At 39.0% G+C, this 7,675-nt stretch overlaps 1 long non-coding RNA gene across 3 annotated transcripts; it reads left to right on the top strand.

The window, feature by feature from the left end:
- Positions 1 to 438: 438 nt before the first annotated feature.
- Positions 439 to 5,202, top strand: LOC138975352 (uncharacterized). Of its 3 annotated transcripts, none has more exons than XR_011458626.1 (5): positions 439 to 798; positions 1,801 to 1,874; positions 2,161 to 2,321; positions 2,859 to 2,924; positions 5,030 to 5,202. It is a non-coding gene; the product is annotated as an uncharacterized lncRNA (long non-coding RNA). The 3 variants fall into 3 exon arrangements; XR_011458625.1 differs by having other exon boundaries at positions 439 to 1,295; positions 5,030 to 5,201; XR_011458624.1 differs by lacking the exon at positions 439 to 798 and having other exon boundaries at positions 1,353 to 1,874; positions 5,030 to 5,201.
- The last annotated feature ends 2,473 nt before the right edge of the window (positions 5,203 to 7,675 follow it).

Here is a 7,675-nt window from a genome sequence, read left to right as displayed (position 1 = left end):
CTTCTCTATTTATCTCCTTCCTTGTTTGTTTACCTGTTACCTCTAGCTACCGCTAACGTTTCGATCGTCTATAACGATCTCCCCTGACTGTCTACGTTACCCCAATACATGTCCTAACAACATAAACAACACACCTTGCTTCTTCTTCTCTTCTTCAGTTGTCTCGTACCTTTAGCAACGAACCGACACTCTCGATCGTCTTAGAGTCAAGGCGATCGAGGATGTTTGTTTACGTTTCTCTAGGTAACTTCTAACAACGCTCAAACAACCTATCCTACCGAACTAAATCTCCATTTTACTTTCACTCAATCACTATCCTATCAATAATGAATCAATTCTAAAATGCATAACCATATTTACATGCACATTTCGTAACGTAATATTCTCTCATCGTTCTGCTTCGATGAGATCTCGTATAACACCGTCTCAAGTCAAAGCGACCAAAAAGTGTTTGTTTACGTTTCTCTAGGTAACCTCTAACAACATACAAACAATTTATCTAACTAAACCAAATCTCTGTTTCCTTTCACTCAATCATTATCTTATCAATAATGAATCAATTCTAAAATGCATGCAGTAATATTCACATGCACATTTCATAATACAATATTCTTTTATCGTTCTTCTTCGATGAGATCTCGAATAACACGTCATCTAAAATGGCGTCATCGAAGAGAAGATTACGTTCCATTGTGTTCATCTCATAAGAATGCGATCGATACGCACACGATTCCGAATAAAAACTACATAAACTAGTCAGCGAAAGTTTCCTGCTACGAACTGTGCAGTGATTTTCTGGTGAGTACATCTTAACACAGTTAATATCGTAACATTTGTCCACGAGTCTCCCAGTCTTTCACTTGTGTCAATGAAGAACACATTTAGATCTGTATCACATGTTTCTCTGTGCAAAAGTTAGATCCACTAATGTTCAGGTTAAAGTTTCTGGATAATACTAATAGGGCCATCCATTACATGCACCCCCGCTTTCTAACATTATGCTCCGCATAATCTATATATTTTAAAACATATTCTCCTGTAACTGTAACTACCAGTACCAGAACTAGAACATAGAAACTGAAATTGAAATTAAAACTTGAGTGAATCACTCACATTCTTCTGTTTCTGTTAGTGTTACTAAATTTTCTTGTATTTGAGGACGATGGTTGTCTTCCCGTCTTTTCTTTTAATCACGGATGAGACAAATGAATTTGTCGTCTGCACTTGTGCGAGTGCCGTGGCTTCTTCTATGGGCAGATATACCATGACAGGATATAACTTTGACTCTGCCCGAGGTAAGTCGGTTTTCTCTTTCTCCGGATTTTCCTCATTTACAGAAGCGTCACTTATGTTCTCATAGACTGGTACTTGCTCCATCTGTAACACATTAATATCGTATTGCGCTAATTAAGTTATTCATAGTCAATGTTTTCATATTTGTCAACCGTCCATACTACAATACATCTTGTATTACCCACTTATCTTCTAAAACTAACCGAGACCGAGTAACATTGTTAGGATCGAAAAAGCGTGCTACAGTACCTTCGTGCTTTACCAATTTCACATCGCCTAACAATAACTCGACTCCTTGAGAACTCCACCTGTCCAGTTTGAATAATTATCTTGGCCTAGTGCCTCACATTATTGTCACACAGGGATATATATATGTCTCGAAACCAGCCTCAATTTACCTTGAGTTACGCTCCATCATACTAACTAACCCAATTCATACGAAAGACGTATATGAGAATACTGTTTATGAATGACTATCTTTTGCACAATGTCATCGTTATGTTCCAGAAAAACAAGGCGAAGTTACGAACAGTTCAGTCTCCACTTCTCCATCCACGTCGGCACATTCTTTCCTTTATAAGGTAACAGTCTGTCAATGTGATACGCCTTTGAATCTTTCTTTGGTCTAGTTTTAATAAGGTATGTCAAATCATCAATCTTGTTGGTGATGATATACGGTCCTTTCCATTTTGACGTCATTTTAGTACACACACCTATCTTCCTGACAGGGTTGAACAACCAGACTAATTGTCCTACACTCAGTTCACGTTTTCTGGTTTTCATGTTGTAGTACTTCTCTTGATGCACTGCACTTTTCTTTAAATGTTTCCGCGCATGTTCATGTACTTTCTGAAATATCTGTTCCAGGTTTGCAGTGTAGACATCTGGGGAAACATCTTCTTCTTCAGCTCCGGGTCGCCCAAACACCAGTGACATCGGTAGTCTCGCCTCACGTCCCAGCATCATTCGATTTGGAGTTATACCTGTACTGCAGTGAACCGACGATCTGTATGCTGAGGCCAGCAGAGGTAAGTAGATATCCCAGCTTTTCTGGTTGTTTTCGCAGTACGCTGTTAACATAGCAGCCAGTGTTCTGTTGAATCGTTCTACAATTCCATTTGCTTGAGGCCGCATGCTTGTAGATCTGGTCTTGTTTATCCCCACTAGATTACATATTTCTTTGAATAATACTGATTCAAAGTTTGTGCCCTGATCAGTGTATAGTGTTAGTGGATACCCAAATCTGCTTGCGAAATGGGTTATGAAGGCTTGTGCTACTGTCTTTGCTTCTTGATTTGGAATTGGTATTGCTTCTGTCCATCGTGTGAATTGATCTGTGATGACCAAAATATGTGTGTTTCCCATCACTGTTTTGGGAAAAGGTCCACATATGTCTAGATTCACTCGTTCCAGAGGTTCACCAACTCCACAATGTCCAAGTGGAACACGTTTTTGATGAGATTTTCTAGCAGCACACTTATCACATTGGACACAGTAGCGTTTGATACAATCATCCATGGCTGGCCAATAATATGACTGTTTTATTCTCTCTCCTGTCTTTTCAGATCCCAGATGACCAGCGGTGGGAACGTCGTGATGATTCTTCATAACATCTTCTTGCTTTGACTCAGGTACGATCATTTGTAGTCCTGTATCTTTATCATTCTCAAGACGCTTTCTGTAGAGAATACCATCTACTATACATAGTCTGTCCCACTGAGCCCAAAGTGTTTTTGCCTGAGAACGTTTTGTAGAGAGATCTGCCCATTTTGGTCTCTCTTTTGATTTCATCTTCGCAGATAGAAGTGGTTCAATATCTTGATCTTCAAGTTGAGCTTGGCTAAGTTCTTCTGCATTCCATCCGTCCAGAGATAATGGATGAAATCTGACTTCAAAATCAGGTTTGTCTGTACTTGATGATGAGTCTAGAGTCTTACTGCATGACGGTTTCTGTTCATCTTCCACAATCATAGCTATGTTGTGGTTTTCTTGCTTGACTTGCTTGTTTGCAGAACTGAAGATATCAGAGAAAGAGAATTGAACTGCTGTTGACTTGTCTTCGGAACTGAGGATGTCAGAGAAAGAGAATTGAACTGCTGTAGGTCTTAGTTCATCATTCTTGTTTCTCCGTTGTGTCAAAGTACATGCAACAAAATTTTCTTCTTTCATTGTTTGTTGATCCCTTTGTTTAATTGCTTGACCATTCACAGCAACTAATGGTGTAGACACTTGAAGAGGTGAAATACTGTTTTTGTTAAGTTTATCAAAAACTGACGTAGAAAGAAGAGTTGTAGTGCTTCCACAATCAACTGGAAAGTTGACTTTTTCTTGGTTCTCTTCCAATACAGAAGTATACATTCCATTGTCATTGTCACTAATTTTTGATCCCGATACACCAATTCTTCTTGGAACATCTTCTTGTGTTTTATCTTCATCCTCTCTGTTTTCTTGTTTCGTAATTTCTTCTTTCTTCATGTAGCGTTGACTCGGTTGAGTATCCTCCCTGTTTTCCTGTTTCGTAATTTCTTCTTTCTTCATGTAGCGTTGACTCGGTTGAGTATCCTCTCTGTTTTCCTGTTTCGTAATTTCTTCTTTCTTCATGTAGCGTTGACTATCTTCCCTGTTTTTCTGTTTCGTAATTTCTTCTTTCTTCATGTAGCGTTGAGTATCTTCCCTGTTTTTCTGTTCCGTAGTTTCTTCTTTCTTCATGTTGGGTCTTCGTCGATTCACCGATTCTCGACCCTTTAAAATCGGCGGTTCTCGTTTCCCTCTCTTCTCTGTTGAGAACGTCCGTTGTGGGTTGGTTGAGTTTCAAATTTTTCCTGTTCTTTGCACTTCCTGTACAAATTACAGTCTTTCAAACTGTGGTCAGAGCGTTTACAACATGTGCAAAACTGTGTTCTCTGTCTGCAGTCTCTGGACAAATGTGTAGTCCCATTACATGTCCAGCACCGTCTGTCTTCCTTTTGTTGTTGACGATTTCGAGCAGATGTCTCCGGTGAAGAATTTATCATCGTTGATTCTTCTCCGTTGACCATGAAGATTTTCTTTTTCTGTGGTACCATGATAGCTTCATACATGTCAGCCACCTCTTCAGCTTCTCGAATGGTTTGACAGTTTCTCTCCAAACATCGCCATTTTATGTCTGGACTCATATTTTTATACCATTGCTGTAGTGCAAGTTGATGTTGAGTTGATGACCCAACATTGGGATATGCCCTTTGTGCAAGTAGCAGAAGTTCATCAGAAAAGTCTGCCAATCCTTCATTTGGTAGTCTTTTTCTGTTTTCAAACTGTGTGGTCCAGTACACCCCATGTCTGGATGCTGTGCCGAATCTCTGTCGCAGTTGAAATATAAGACTGGCATATTCTCTTTTCTCATGAGGTGCTAGTCCAGCATAGAATCTTCTAGCTTGTCCTTTCAAACAGGCTCCAAGAGTGAGTGTTCTTTCTCTCAGTGTCCAACCACCTAAATCAGCAATACATTCAAACTGATCTAAGTATGTCTCAAAGTCATCACTCCCATCGAAAAGTTGTGGTTTCATTTGTAGACCTCTTCTACTTGATCCTTTGTATGTCTTGTCTGTTACTGTTAGTTCTTGAACACCTCCAGTAGAATTATGACTATTTCCTCCCATCGGAAATTCTGCTCCCTCAGTTTCTTCATCACGTAGATACTGTTCATAGAATTGTTCAGGATTCATCATTGTTAATACTTTCTTTTCTTCTTTTGCAGAAATCAATCAAGTCCAATCCAAGCAGAATCTCCGTAAAAAGTCAATTTTAAAGAAAAGTCATTCCTCATCTGGTATAAAAGTCAAAAGACATCTCCTTCTTGTAAAATCCTCTTCTTCAACGATATCAGCTACAGCTATGTATAAAACATGTATCAAAAGTCAATAAAGTTTATAAAAATCACCTCCAGGCTACTATGCTTCTTCTCATTTCTTCAGTTCCTCTTCTTTCTTTTTGTGTACGTTGTCTAGTTTCTTCAGTTCCTCTTCTTTCTTCTTGTTGTACGTTGTCACAATCACATGAAGATTTTAATCCGTGAATAATCACATGAAGATTTTAATCCGTGAATAATCACATGAAGATTTTAATCCGTGAATAATCACATGAAGATTTTAATCCGTGAATAATCACATGAAGATAATAATCCGTGAATAATCACATGAAGATAATAATCCGTGAATAATCACATGAAGATAATAATCCGTGAATAATCACATGAAGATAATAATCCGTGAATCAGCATTTTTTTGGTTTTTTTTGTTTTTTTCACACACACTTTAATCCATGAATCCACTGCAGGGTTATTTCCAAGAAATGTGTCTTTTACAAAAGAATCACAAATCCCACACTTCTGACACCATTGTAACGGGATGAGCGCGAGCTGTTGATCTGGTTGTTTGTTGTGTGTGTGAATGTTAATGAAGAATAAAACAGACACAAATTGTTCCAGGTTTCAATGTTCAGATTTATTCATCTGAACAAATTCGTATCGAATTTCAATATATCAGTGTATCGTTCGTTCACATATAAAAATAGGCATGACATATATGATAACCTTGTTCCGGACTATCTTCTTTACTGCAGACCTCGATTTCTCCCGTAGACTGGTTCTGATTTCTCTTTTCCCCATTCCTTCCTGTAGACTGCTATCCCTTCGTGTAGCTTAGAACCTAGTGTTCTCTAACTCAATATTATATCCCTCCTCGTCCAGTCTCGAAGAAGCCGCCCCGATTTCTCCTGTCGGATAGCCCCACTTTCTCCTGTCGAATAACCTCAAAAGCCCCGTCTCGAAGAAGCATACTCGAACCACATCGCTCAGCCAAAAGAACCAAATCGCTAGAACAATCGCTAGGAACAAGCGACTAGAAAACTTCATAAGCCCCGATTTCTCCTTTCCCTTCTCTATTTATCTCCTTCCTTGTTTGTTTACCTGTTACCTCTAGCTACCGCTAACGTTTCGATCGTCTATAACGATCTCCCCTGACTGTCTACGTTACCCCAATACATGTCCTAACAACATAAACAACACACCTTGCTTCTTCTTCTCTTCTTCAGTTGTCTCGTACCTTTAGCAACGAACCGACACTCTCGATCGTCTTAGAGTCAAGGCGATCGAGGATGTTTGTTTACGTTTCTCTAGGTAACTTCTAACAACGCTCAAACAACCTATCCTACCGAACTAAATCTCCATTTTACTTTCACTCAATCACTATCCTATCAATAATGAATCAATTCTAAAATGCATAACCATATTTACATGCACATTTCGTAACGTAATATTCTCTCATCGTTCTGCTTCGATGAGATCTCGTATAACACCGTCTCAAGTCAAAGCGACCAAAAAGTGTTTGTTTACGTTTCTCTAGGTAACCTCTAACAACATACAAACAATTTATCTAACTAAACCAAATCTCTGTTTCCTTTCACTCAATCATTATCTTATCAATAATGAATCAATTCTAAAATGCATGCAGTAATATTCACATGCACATTTCATAATACAATATTCTTTTATCGTTCTTCTTCGATGAGATCTCGAATAACACGTCATCTAAAATGGCGTCATCGAAGAGAAGATTACGTTCCATTGTGTTCATCTCATAAGAATGCGATCGATACGCACACGATTCCGAATAAAAACTACATAAACTAGTCAGCGAAAGTTTCCTGCTACGAACTGTGCAGTGATTTTCTGGTGAGTACATCTTAACACAGTTAATATCGTAACATTTGTCCACGAGTCTCCCAGTCTTTATAGCCACGCGAAAAATACACTGTCACCTATCTCTATATATTTATAGATATAGATATACATATATATATATATATATATATATATATATATATATATATATACGGCTTCTGTGTGTGTGTGTGTGTTTGTGTGTGTGTGGGCAACACCTGTGGATTATAGAGTTCTGTTTGTGATGGGGTCTAGCGGCTTTTGACTGTCTGTATGTTCTGGCATTTGAGAAGCCACAACAGATAATATAGGGCTAAGAAATCCCGTTTGACAGGACTTCGCCTTCAAAGGTGATTGTGGTGAACCGCCACGCTGTCTGTCTCTGTCTCGCGATTCACCCCGGCAAAGCCGGGTATTCCTCTAGTACCAAATATATCAGAATAGACAGCTACTACATAGTGTTTGCGTACTTATTCTTGTACAAACACTCCCATGATGTGGTCAAGAGTGCTTCATGACGTCTACATCAGTCCATAAGTTAGCGAAATTGCGAAACAGCAAACCGAACCGTAGTCCGCCATCTTGTTTGAAATCTAACGCCTCGTTCCTGCTTACGCAAGGCGTCACCGTCTCGCCTCTTCTGATTGGTCAACTCGACCGGGCTTATGAGTAGAACCCTATGAA

This window comes from Littorina saxatilis, linkage group LG9, assembly GCF_037325665.1.
Source record: "Littorina saxatilis isolate snail1 linkage group LG9, US_GU_Lsax_2.0, whole genome shotgun sequence".
In the NCBI taxonomy this organism is placed as follows: domain Eukaryota; kingdom Metazoa; phylum Mollusca; class Gastropoda; order Littorinimorpha; family Littorinidae; genus Littorina; species Littorina saxatilis.
This window is presented reverse-complemented; position numbering and strand designations above follow the sequence as displayed.